Genomic DNA, 12,663 nt, shown 5'->3' with positions numbered 1-12,663 from the left:
ACCCCACTCCCCCACCCCCTGCCACTTGAAAATGCGTCTGATAAGCAAAAGCTTACAGAAAGTGAAAGCCGGGGGCTCTGAGGACTTCTGAGCTAGGAGCCTTCCATAACAGGGGACAGCCAGGCAAAAGGGACCAGGTGGACTTCCTTTCTGACACTGTGGAACGCCGTCATTCCCATGAGCAATCGCTTACGTATCATCAGAGACCAGAATGAGGCAGAAGCAGGCAAGCAGGCTAGAGCAGCAGAACCCTGCCATTAAGGAAAAGCCCAAAGGAAATGAGAGTTAGCTGCAGGATGGACAGGTTTCTCAGCCAGACCTCCTCACCCGCTCTGCCGCTTATGTAGTTTCTGGGCATCATAACTCCAGTCCTCACGCTTGGATGCCAAGTGCTTAACCACTGAGCCATCTCCCCAGCCCCTCTCCTCTTTAATGGCCCTCCCTCATCCAAAACAGATAAACAGATGAGGTGACCTGGCAGCATTATGTATAACTGAGCACAGAACCACAAGAATCCAATTTCTCAGGTAACTGTGTTTTTCCCAACTTTGATAACTATCATTATTCTATCATCCTTGAACACTTACACAGAACTCTGTGCCAGGCGCTATTCGAAGCACTTTCCATGTACAAATGCAACTAGCTGTTCCTACCCTGTGAGGCGCCTCCCAACTGTCTGTCACTCCAGTTCCAGGAGATCTGACACTCTCACACATACATGCAAACAAAACACCAATGCTCATAAAAATAAAAATGAACACATCATTGAAAAAAAGAAGAATCATGTGTAGATAGATAGATAGATAGATGGATGGATGGATAGATAGATAGATATCTTCAAGGCCCTGGAAACTTCACAAAATGCCACCTCCCAGTTATAAAATGCAAGCTAAAACTATTAAAAAGTTATAAAAATCAAGCCACAGAGCACATCCTGATTGAAGAGTCTGTTACTACTTTAGTGACACAAAACAGAGAAGCAGACAGGCCTCAATGTTACAAAACTCAGTCACATTCTTACTTCAAAAGAAAAACTGTTAAACCATCCTCTGCAGTAAGGCAAATCCAGTTCCACATGCTCATTAAAATATTCATTAAGATTTCCCCTGGGGGCATGTTGGGGAGATGGCTCAGTGGTTAAGAATACTAGCTGGGGCTGGAGAGATGGCTCAGCTGTTAAGAGCACTGACTGCTGTTCCAGAGATCCTGAGTTTAGTTCCCAACAACCACATGGTGGCTCACAACCATCTGTAATGGGATCTGATGCTCTCTTCTGGTGTGTCTGAAGATAGCTACAGTCTGAAGACGAGCCACAGTGTAGTCATATACATAAAATAATAAACAAATCTTTAAAAAAAAATGCAAGGTAGTCTTCCAAAGGATCTGGGTTCGATCCCCAGCACCCACATGGTAGCTCATAACCCTCTATAACCAGGTCCAGAGGATCTGACATCCTCTTCTGGACTCTGCAGGCACAGACATATGTGCAGACAAAACTCCATTCAAAGAAAATAATAAATAAATAAAACCTTTTTTTTAAAAAAAAATTTTTTTTAAATCTACTTTCTTTGACAGGGTATGGGATCTGTCTCCAAGTATCCATTGTATAAATGGACATTTAAAGTTAATCTAATTAATTAAGTTTCTAACGCACCTTTTCAGCACAGTTATTGATTCAGTTTCAGTCTTTGATGGCCAGCTAGATGGACCCATACGTCAGATGGGGTCCTGTTCACCGCCCTGGACTCTCAGGAGGCAGCTTGCCTCTCGTTCACTGGCCAGGAGGATAGAGCTAAAGTGAGAGCCATCACGGCTCCGCTGCAGCTTTCGGATCGGGGTCAATTTTATAACCTTGAGACGGAGGCTTTTCCTATGGGTATTCCAGCTGCTACCATGCGCGGGTTGAGCATCTCCCAAAGGCTCCCCGTGTTAAAGGCTTCACCACCAGAGTGGTGCTATTGGTAGAAGCCAGAGCCTTTAGGAGGTGAGGCCTACTGGGAATGCCTGAGGTCGTTTTGGGGCATGCTCTCAAAGGAGATTATAGAATCCTAGCCCCACCCCCACTTCTCACGGGTACATGAATGCTCTCTCTTGTTCTCTTCTCTCTCCCATCCATAAAGTGGACAGCCCTGCTCTACTGTAACTCCCATGCATCCCCCACCTCTCTCTCTCTCCTCTTTCTCTCTCTCTCTCTCTCTCTCTCTCTCTCTCTCTCATCCACGTGGACTGTTCTTTACCATAAACTCCTTTCATGATATACTGCTTCCTAAAACAACAAGACAAAGTGATCTTGGACTAAAACTTTCAAAACCATGAGCCCGTCATTTTTTTTTAAAATAACTTGCTTATCTCAAGTATTTTGTGATAGTCACAGAAAGCTCACACACCAGCTAACCTTGGAGTCAAGTTCATCAGCCTCAGTTTGTGGGTGCCAGAAAAGCAATGCCATAGCAGCGTGTTCATTCGTCCTCTGTTCAAAGACTGTTGTGAACCTCCCATTGGTCAAGAACTATGCCCAGTACTCGTTGCTTCAGGGAACCTGTGGTTTAACTGCTTTCAGAACAATACCAAGTGGCCCTCTTAGATCAGCAGGCCATGTATCAGTCTCATAATCTGAAGGACAGTACCAAGCACGGTGTGTTTTATTGCTCCCCGATTCCATCAGGACCTAGGAAAACACCTCTCTCAGAAAGTACTATTTTTCATAGAAGTGATGTATATCACAATCCTGAAATCATATCATGAAAAACCAGATCAGTAAACCAAGCCAGTAAACTCTCTCTGAATTTTTCCCATCAGGTTTAACTTCCTATATATTCATATTTACTGCCAGACAAGTGACGATACTAAAGGGGTAGCAAACTCTAGACAGCAAAGGTTTCATTTGAGGGGGCCGAATCCATTTGTGTGTGTGTGTGTGTGTGTGTGTGTGTGTGTGTGTGTGTGTGTGTGTGTGTCCGTGTGTCCCAATAACAGCACCACAGTTTGGGATCAGCTGTGGAAATGCCACTGCATTCTTTACTCTGATGGCCTCTGAGGGGCTGAGGTGGGAGGGGAAGGTCACACTTGTTAAAGGGTGACACCTACTGGTGGGATAGCACACTGCATATCAGTTCTACTAGACAGTTAAGTGCCCAGCAATCACAATGCCCAGGTATGTGTGGTTGGAGAGAGTTTTGTTCCCTAGCATCCTAACCCTCTTCTAATGTGAGTGGCCCGCCCCCCAAAAAGACATCCCAACTTCTAACACAGAAACAGAAACTTAGAAGCTCTGCTTTCCCTAACAGTAATTTTGAATCTCAAGAGGCTCCTCTAAGAAAGATTGAGAGCACAGAAACACACCGGAAGCAGGAGCCAGCAATGGTGTCCTGGCCATGCCACAAATGTTCTGATCTGATTTTTACTATATGCTCACACACACACACACACACACACACACACACACACACACACACTTCCTGCTTCTGCCTTCTGCACATATGCTGTAAATTCTGACTACTCGTGATCCTCCCAATAAACCACTTCTCCATTTAAGGCAGCAGAGTCCATTTCTGCTGGTTAGAACCGGCAACTCTAGCTGGAACACTGTCAGACATTTGAGTAGCAGGCACCATGTCACAACAATACATGTCTCAGTCGGTCCTCCCTCCCAAATACTTCCCTTGCCAAAAACAGACAGAAACGAGGCAAAAGAGACTAACCTGGCATGGCACAAACCCAGCCAGTCTGGTGCTGTAGTTGATTCTCTTAAACAATTCACAAAGCTTTTGGGTTTTGTTTTTTAAAGCTAGGACTTGGGAAAGTGTGGAAGTCTTAAAGTCTTCGTACCGAAACTGCAATATTAAGGTGACCCTGCACACAATTTCACCACGAGGCTAGAGAGACTCACGTGCCTTTCACTGGCAAGGGAGCTCTTTCCAAATCCTAAACTGTGTTTTATGTGTATGAATGTAGATCTGTCTTGTTAAGAAAGACCATCCCCCTATGGGGGTTGGGGGCGGGGCCTGGATCTCCCCACTTGATGAAGCCATGCATGGATCAGATTACACTCAAGTTCCAGATTGGAAGCTCCAGCAGGACGTGCCTACAAAAATGCAGACCTACTGGAATATGGACTTGGTTTAGTTGCTTATTTATTCATTTAGCTATTTGTGTTTTTAAAGATTTATTTGTCTTTATGTTTTGCCTGAACATATGTCTGTACACCACAAGCATTAGATTCTCTGGAACGGGAGTTACGGACAGTTGTGAGCTGCCACATGGGTGCTAGGAATGAGACCCAGGTGCTCTGCAAGAGCAGCCAGGACTCTTAATTGCCCAGACCACGGTTACTTGCTTTTTGATACTGGGTCTTACCTAGCTTAAGCCCGCTCATTTCGAACCCTCTTTATAGCTGAGGTTGGCCTTGAACTCCGACTTTCTTCCTCACACACCCCAAGCTCTGGGGTTGCAGGCGTGGCCACCATGTCCATCTTTTTCAAAAGGTGTCTTTTAAAAACCACAAACAAGCCAGGCATAATTGCCACACCTGTAACATCCCAGCCTTCAGAAGCTGAGACAAGAAGGCGGTTGGGAGTTCAAGAGCAGCCTGTGTTGCTATAAAGCGAGATCCAGGCTACTCTGAGACACACTAGGAAAGCTTATCTCAAAAAGGCAACAAAAGGGGCTGGAGAGATGGCTCAGTGGTTAAGAGAACTGGCTGCTCTTGCAGAGGACCCAGGTTCAATTCCCAGAACCTATAAGGCAGCTCACATTTGTCTGTAACTCTCATTTCAGCAAATCCAATGACCTGTTCTGGCCTCCACGGGCAACAGACACATAATCACATATTTGGTACACACATGCAGGAAGAACATTCATACACATAAAATAAAAATAAATCACAGGGGAAGTGGAATCAACAAAGGAAGAAAACAATAACCTTGAATGCCACCATTGCTACCTGGTGCCCACCCCTGGGGTGGGGGTAGTTCAGAGTGACTTCTCATTAATTCAGGCAGGTCTCAGTGTACAGTCCTGGGGTTTTAGGGACCATCACTAAAGTAAGGCAAGGCATCTTACTACTCTGAAGTAGCAAGCACTGAGTGTAAGACCTGGTCGTCAGGCCTTCCTTGGAGAATCAGCCAGATGTGTCCCTAACTCTGATGAAGAGCAGCAGCCAAACTTCATCTGGACAACTGGGAGGACCAGCTTCGATGTGAGAAGCTGCCATCACACTCACAGAGAATCTCAACTCTACTACGACACTACTTATCCTTAATACCAAGTGTTTGAGTGTACACAAGGTGAGTGTCTCACATCTTACCCTGGCATCTAGCTCTTAATAAACTGGCAAAGACTGGGGTTTCCCTCAAAACAGCAATAACTGATGCAGCCATTTGTCTAGAGCACCTCTAATCAGTCAGAGCTGAGAAGACACTCGGAGAAGGCAGCCTTCATCATTAGCCAGCCTCATCTTTATGAGAACATCAGGTACACTTAACCCAGATGCTCTGACACTACAGGGCCACCATCGCCTGTGTGGTCTGCACAGGCCATGCCTGTGATTGCAGCATAACAGTCAAGATATATCAGCCATTTCTGTCTTTGTCTCTTCTTTCATTTAGGGATAAGGAGGGGCCTAGAGCAGTTGGATTTTATTATCTTTTGTTAAATTAATTAATGAAATTAATTTTAATTATATGTATTTGTGAGGTTTCAATACATGAATAGGCTAGGTATTGATCAAATCAAGGTAGCCAGTGTTTCCTCTCTTTATCCTTACTTTGCGTATGGGGCCTTCAAGCGTCTCTCCATCAACCTCCTCTCTGTCCGTTGATTCTATAATAATAGGTTTTCATGTAGAACAGTAAGAGGATACACAGAATCATGATCACTAGCAGATGAGAGAAGAGGGGATGGGAAATTGAGGAATGGGTGCCCAAACACAGATAGAATTAATAACGTCTACAAATTCCACCATTAGTAAAGTGGATGGGAACAAAGGGCATTAATAAAAATAAATCCAGCTGGGCAGTGGTGGCACACGCCTGTAATCCCAGCACTTGGGAGGCAGAGGCAGGTGGATTTCTGAGTTCGAGGCCAGTTGGTCTACAGAGTGAGTTCCAGGACAGCCTGGACCGCACAGAGAAACCCTGTCTCGAAAAATCAAAAACAATAAATAAATAAATAAATAAATAAATAAATAAATAAATAAATAAATAAATCCGATGCAGAATGACAGGATTTTCCAATAGAGACAAGCAAGACTATAAGCCAGCAAGCCCCTACCCTGGCGGCACGTTCGAATCACCTGGGGAGCTTTTAAAAAACATTAATATTAAGGTTCTACCTCAGAGGCCTGACTCGACGGTCTACAGTGGAACCCAGGCAAGATTTGTAAAAAGCTTCGTTAAGATGTATTTAAGATGTATTTTTGGATCAAATTCACTGTTCTAAGTTGACTGGTATTTTAGTAAGGACACGCCTGTGCCTCCAGCACGATCGTCCAGCCTGGCTCCCACTGTTGCCTAGACTCCCCAAGAACAGTGTGTGGTTTTCTCACCTTTTAAAAGATTTGTTTTAAACCATTTTAGTTATGAGTATAGCTGCCCAATGAGGTAGAGGCATCAGCTATCTGTGGAGTTGGAATGAATTATAGGCAGCATGAGTGCACCCTGGGAATGGAATTCCACTCCCCTGCAAGAGCATCCTGCGTCTCATCTCTAAGCTAGCCCTCCTTTTTCTGTTTGTGACCCCCAGCGCCAATCATCACTGCGATCCACGTCTAATCTGCAAATTCCAAGTACCGGTGTTTTCTAAAAGCTGCCTTAGTGAGAGAGGGGGGGTCTCGTGTGCAGCGTCTGGCTACAAGTGACCATTCTGGACACCAGAGAGCTAAGATTCTTAATCTTGCCTCACAAGCTTTAGTCATTTTCTGTGAGATTATTTCCCTGTAAAGAAAGACCTCTAGTTTTTATATCAAACATTCTTGGCGGAAATAAAATGAATTTTATAGCAACCAGCTTTACTAGAACATGCAATGAAAGATGTCTATACACATATCCACACCCCTAGTAAAGATGGAGTGTGCATTTCTACACAGGCTCTAGGGATACAGAGCTCTTTTGTTCTGTGGTAAAACTAAAAAGCCTGAAGTGCTACCTTCAAAGCTGATTTTATTGCCTTAAAAATGAACAAAAAACACGTTTACCTCAGATTGAAAATCACGGTGATTACTACACTATTGTCTTTGGATGTTCAAAATGCCCTCGGGGGCAGGGGAAGATCCAGAGACGCACTGAGCATTTTATTGTTATGTCACATAAACTTGGGACCCAAGAACACATCACCACAAGAGCCCTGGGAAAGCAATCCCGTACAAGTGACAAGTGACCACAGAGAATCAGTGTTCTCTCGCCGTTTGAGGCATGCAGAACAAGCAAGCGCTTGTGAGAGGGTGAGCCCAGGGGAGCAAGAATGAACTTGAAAGATTTCACAGAAACATCAGCCCCAGAGGGCTACAGACATGTGAGCAAACCCCAGCCAGAGGCTGTCAGTGACTCAGAGATTTCTCAACAAGAAATCTTCCTTCTTCCATGGGCCTGAGCAGCCAGCAGCTGCCTTCGGCACAGCCGGGGCTTGCGACGTGTTATGGGGTGCAGCTGGAACGTGACCCCACCCAGATCACACCCGAAAATCGCAGAGCTCTAAAACAATGCCCCCCCAGCCAAGGAGGTGCCATCCAGGGTTCTGCCCAGAAATTCTCCAGCAACAAGGTTGTCAGCACTGGAGACAGGGTTCTGAGGCAAAGTGGCCTTTGACTGTGAATAGGGAGAAAAGAAAAAAAATAACAGCAATAAGGAAACACCCTAGATTTTAGTCGAGTCCAAATCCACACTCTGGCTTGGAAGCCTCAGCTTTTGCAGAGATGCTGAGGATGAACATTAAGCTATCCTCCACCTTCACCACCACCACCACCTGTAATTATCAACCGGTAGTCTTGCTAAACTCTTCATCCACGGGAAAATTTCAAATGAGTTTGAAAGAAAAAAAAAAAAAAGTCTCCCCGAGAAGACTGAGTACGTGCTGTAGCCTGCTCTCCCCTCCTCCAAATCACAGGAGAACAGGGAAGACAGAGAACCTCAGAGAAACGAGAGAAGGAAAACTCTCAGAGCAAGGATGCTGTCAGCTGGAGACATGAGGGGACATTTTAAGGATAGAGAACGGCAGCCTCTGTAGCCAGGAACAGTGATGGACACACAACAGACATACTCAGATTAATGAGCTCAAAACAAGCAGGAGAGATCAGTTGTATGGTGGGATGTCTCCAAGGACCTCTAGATTCGACAAAAAGGACAGTGTAGGCCGGGGGGAACATACAGAGTAGAAGATTCTAGGGCACCCACCATCAGAGATGGCTGAGACACTATAGTACAGCATACAAAAAAGTGGTCCTACACGCACACACACACACACACACACACACCCCATAGGAGCACACATATACTGAGCAGAACGGACAACAAGCCCCAGAGGCAGCCACACCCTGAACCTGGCCTCGCCCGGGAGAACTAGAAACATTTTCTCCTGACTCACACTGCCCAGCCCCACAGTTTCCCGCCTCACCACTACCGATCACTCATCTCAGTACTCACAGGGCCTCTCGTACCAGAAGAAAACAGAGACTCAAAGACCGCCAAGCTTCGAGGACACTGTGACCGAGATACACCACATGCTACCAAGACAAGAGCAACCGTGCTGGGCAGTGGTGACCCGCACCTTTAACCCCTGCACTCGGGAGGCAGGGGCAGGTGGGCTCTCCGTGAGTTTGAGGTCAGCCTGGTCTACAGAGTGAATCCAGGACTGCCAGGGCTACACAGAGAAACCCTGTCTCGGAAAAGCAAAGCAACAAAAACCTCAAAGTCGTCAGAGACTCATTTAACAGATTCACCCGCAGAACAGACACAAAAAAGACTCGAAGCTGACGGTAAAGGAGAGAAGTTCTCTCAGAGAGGAGCGGGGAGGAGAGACTAGCGTGTGACAAGGACATGCATTTATGTGAGAGAATCTGGAAGAACTCCTAAAAGAAAGAAGAAAACTTTCCTTTCCTTTCCTTTGCTTTCCTTTGCTTTTGTTTTGAGGGTGGGGAGTCTGGATCTCATGTATCCAAGGTTAGCTTTGAACTCTCCGAGTCACTGTGTGGGCAAGGACACTCTTGAACTTCAGACCCCACCTACAAAGTTCTACAATTATAGGCGCTCACCACCATGGCTAGCTTTAAACTGAATATTTTAAAGAAGTGGAAAAACAAAACAAAACTTTGGGTTAAAAACCTAAAGAGACTGCATTCAAAAGCTGTCTTGCCAAAATAGCGACTATCAACAAAGACAGAGGAAGTATAGAAACCAAACAGAAGTCTGGAGACGACGATGCCGTAAGTAACGTTGTGAAAGATGCATGAGTGGCTTGCAATTCAGATTAGGGCAGGCCCAGGAACTGGCAAGAGCTGGAGAGATGGCCTAGTGGTTAGGAGTGTGTACTGCTCTGGCAAAGGACCGGAGTTCTGTCCCCAGCACCAACTTCTGCTGACTCACAAGTGCCTGGAAGTCCAGCTGTAGAGCTCTAAAGCACAGATCAATGACGCTGAAGATGGGTCAACGGAGAGCATACATTCTGAGAGGAAAACGTGGGCAAATCTTAAGAAAGCACAGACAATATGGTAGTGGGCAAACTGGCCTTCGTCTGATTAAATGCTTTGTGTGTCGCTTTGTTTTGTTTTCGAGACAGGGCCTCACTATGTAGCACTGACTTTCCTGGAACTCACTATGTAGCCCAGGCTGGTTTCGAACTTGTGACTGTCCCTCCTCAGCATTATAAGTCATAGGACTAGGATGCGTGCCACCATGCCCATCTGAATGCCCTTCATGCTACTGAAAAACACATTTCAAACTGGCTAAACCAGCGAACTTCATGTTACTTATATTTGACCACAATGTAAAATTAAGACTATTTGTTTTGGCCATAGCGGAAGCTCAGTGTAGAGGAACGGGCCTATCCTATGTAAGTGCCTCAGGACTGTGGGGAGTGGGAGGGAGAGTGGGGGGCTGGCTGGCTACATCCTCAACTAATAATTCTAATTTTTAGGTTCTGTACCAAGAAAACAGAAAGGGAACATACAAGATTTAGTGACCAGCATAAAAACCACCTACCCAAGGTGGACAGTCAGAAGTAAGCAAGCAGGTTCTCAGAGCTTGAATATTAGACGTCATTCAAAGCGCTCATAAGAACCCTTACTAATATGTAGCATGCTCTTGATATCAAGCTGAATTGGTAAAACAAAAATCAAGGCAGAAGCTAATATTAAAATTAAAAGGGTATAGAAATAAATCATTTTCAAAGAGAAATAACCCTAAATGTTTTAATGCTTTTTAAAATTATGACTTCTGTTTTCTTTGAATTCTGATTTTCTCTAATTTTTTCTACAGAATTTATTCAAAGGGTAAAACTCCAATTGAGTATAAGACCTGCAGAGATTAAATGAAGGAGAAAGCCCTGGACCTCACACAGGGCTGCCTAAAGAAAACGATGAGAAAATCAATCACACCATCCCTGAGAGGAGAGCCAGTGTGACCTAAAATTAGTCACCAGATAGAAGTCACAGAAAGTAAGGAAGAAGACCCTGAATATAGGAGAAGTCCAGATGCTTCCAACATGAGAAATGGAGTTTCTCCAGAAGCCTCTAGAAGACAGAGTCAAAGTTGAATGTTGAGGTCGTAAAAGCCACATAAGGGGGCTACAGCATCTCGGGAAGACCATAAAAGGACAGCTTCGGAGAAATTGTTCAGTGAGCAGGGGAAGGCGATGCCACAGCCAGAAACCCCCCAAGGAAGAGGCTCCTGTCTAACGCGGTCCCCATGAGCTGAGTGAACTACAGCAAACAGAGCCTTTCCTCAGTGCACATGCGCTCCTCCTATCAGCCCTCCCAGGCTTGGCACCACAACCACCCAGGGAGGTGAGTGCGTGCCACTCTCCTGGTAAATTGCAAGTTGTTCCTTTGTTGAAGAGAGCGGCTCAGGAGGGTTTCTAGAGTCTAAATTATATCCTGGTAAAATGAGGACCGTACCCTGACATGGCAAGATGCTATTTCCTGGGTCTGTTTACTGCTTTTATTTTTCTCTTCCCTCTGACTTTAGAATTTACTAAACATCTTAGATGTACATTGGATCCATTCCTATACAGCTAAAGCTATCATCTGTTGCTTTTAAGGTGTATGGAAGCCAGGGAAAGCTTTCATTTCAACATGTGAACAGTTCTAAGATGTTAAAGCGTCACTGAGTGTGTTCCTATGCCTATAATTCTGGTACTAGGGGAGTGGAGGCAGGAAAATTGGGATTTCAAGGTCATTCTCTACTGCATAGTGAATTCAAGGATAGCCTGGGCTATATGAGACTCTATCCAAAGTAAGTAAATTAAATAAATAAAATAAATAAATAAATAAATAAATAAATGCATCATCAAAATCCAAGCATCAGTGAATGGAATAAACTTGATGGTTGTAAAAATGATGCTAGCAATTTCATATTGTGAAGCTAAATCCACAGGAAGACACTGAACTATTCACCATCTCACAAACACAGAGCATCTGTGTGCTTCGAGCCAAGCATCGTCCCAGTGGCTAAGAGTGGACAGCTTCTGAGCCTTGCTTAGGTAGGAGACACGCGGTATCTGTGGGAAGAGAGGCAGTCCTGGTCTACCAGCACCTCCAAGTACGGCCACAGCAAGACACACCGGGCAGCTGGGACACTCGGCAGAGATGGAGGCATCTTTCCCTTTGATGCCCAGAGATTGAATTCACCATGGTGGCATGAGAGGGTTAGATGTGTAGAAAGACAGATTTTCTGCAGGCAAAGCCATGGAAGACGGACAATGAAGGCAGAAAAAAGAAACATGAGTCAAAGCAAGCGTGAGGAGACTCCTTCCAGATGAGATTGCAGTTCCTGGGTCATCTCTATTACAGACTTAGCCAGGCTGGAGTCTCTAGCAGTGGGGTCAGTTTTAAATAAAGTCTTCCCTATGGCTTGGAAGATGAAGAGTACGGTGCAGATACTGACCATGCAGAAGCAGAAGTAGAGAGAAGAACCGAGTCTGGCTCCTTGATTCCTTTGCCTGGACTGCATCTCGGCCTACCCTAGCTAGGTTATCTTGCCTTTTTGGACAGCCCTGAGACTAGGTAGTAAGAAAGAGACAGGTATTTGGCACAACCGAATCTAATATGAACATTTTCAAACTAAGTATAAACGAAGTACCAACCCTCTGATTGCAGACCAGACACCCACAGCTGCCACAATCCAACGAAAGGCAACAGCGAGCTTTCTTGGATGGCTGGAGACAGAAGCTGCCAGTCATCCTGTGAGATTAATGTGGATTCCTGTGTGGCTACAGCTAGAAGGGAGGCCATCATAGTCTTGTAATTTTCTCAGACATTTGCCAAACCCTCAACAATGAGCCACCTCTATGGTTAACCACAGCAAGGACCATGGGGGAAGTAATGGGACCAGATTCTGGCTCTGACTCAGCCTCGAGGGAATGCTTCTCCCTCTAGGAAATCCCTAATGACACAGTAGCTTCTGCTACGTCTTCCATCGATGGCCAACGCCTGATGAACCTTGGAGCCACTGGTCT

This window comes from Mus pahari, chromosome 3, assembly GCF_900095145.1.
Source record: "Mus pahari chromosome 3, PAHARI_EIJ_v1.1, whole genome shotgun sequence".
Taxonomy (NCBI): domain Eukaryota; kingdom Metazoa; phylum Chordata; class Mammalia; order Rodentia; family Muridae; genus Mus; species Mus pahari.
Note: the sequence above shows the minus strand (reverse complement) of the source record.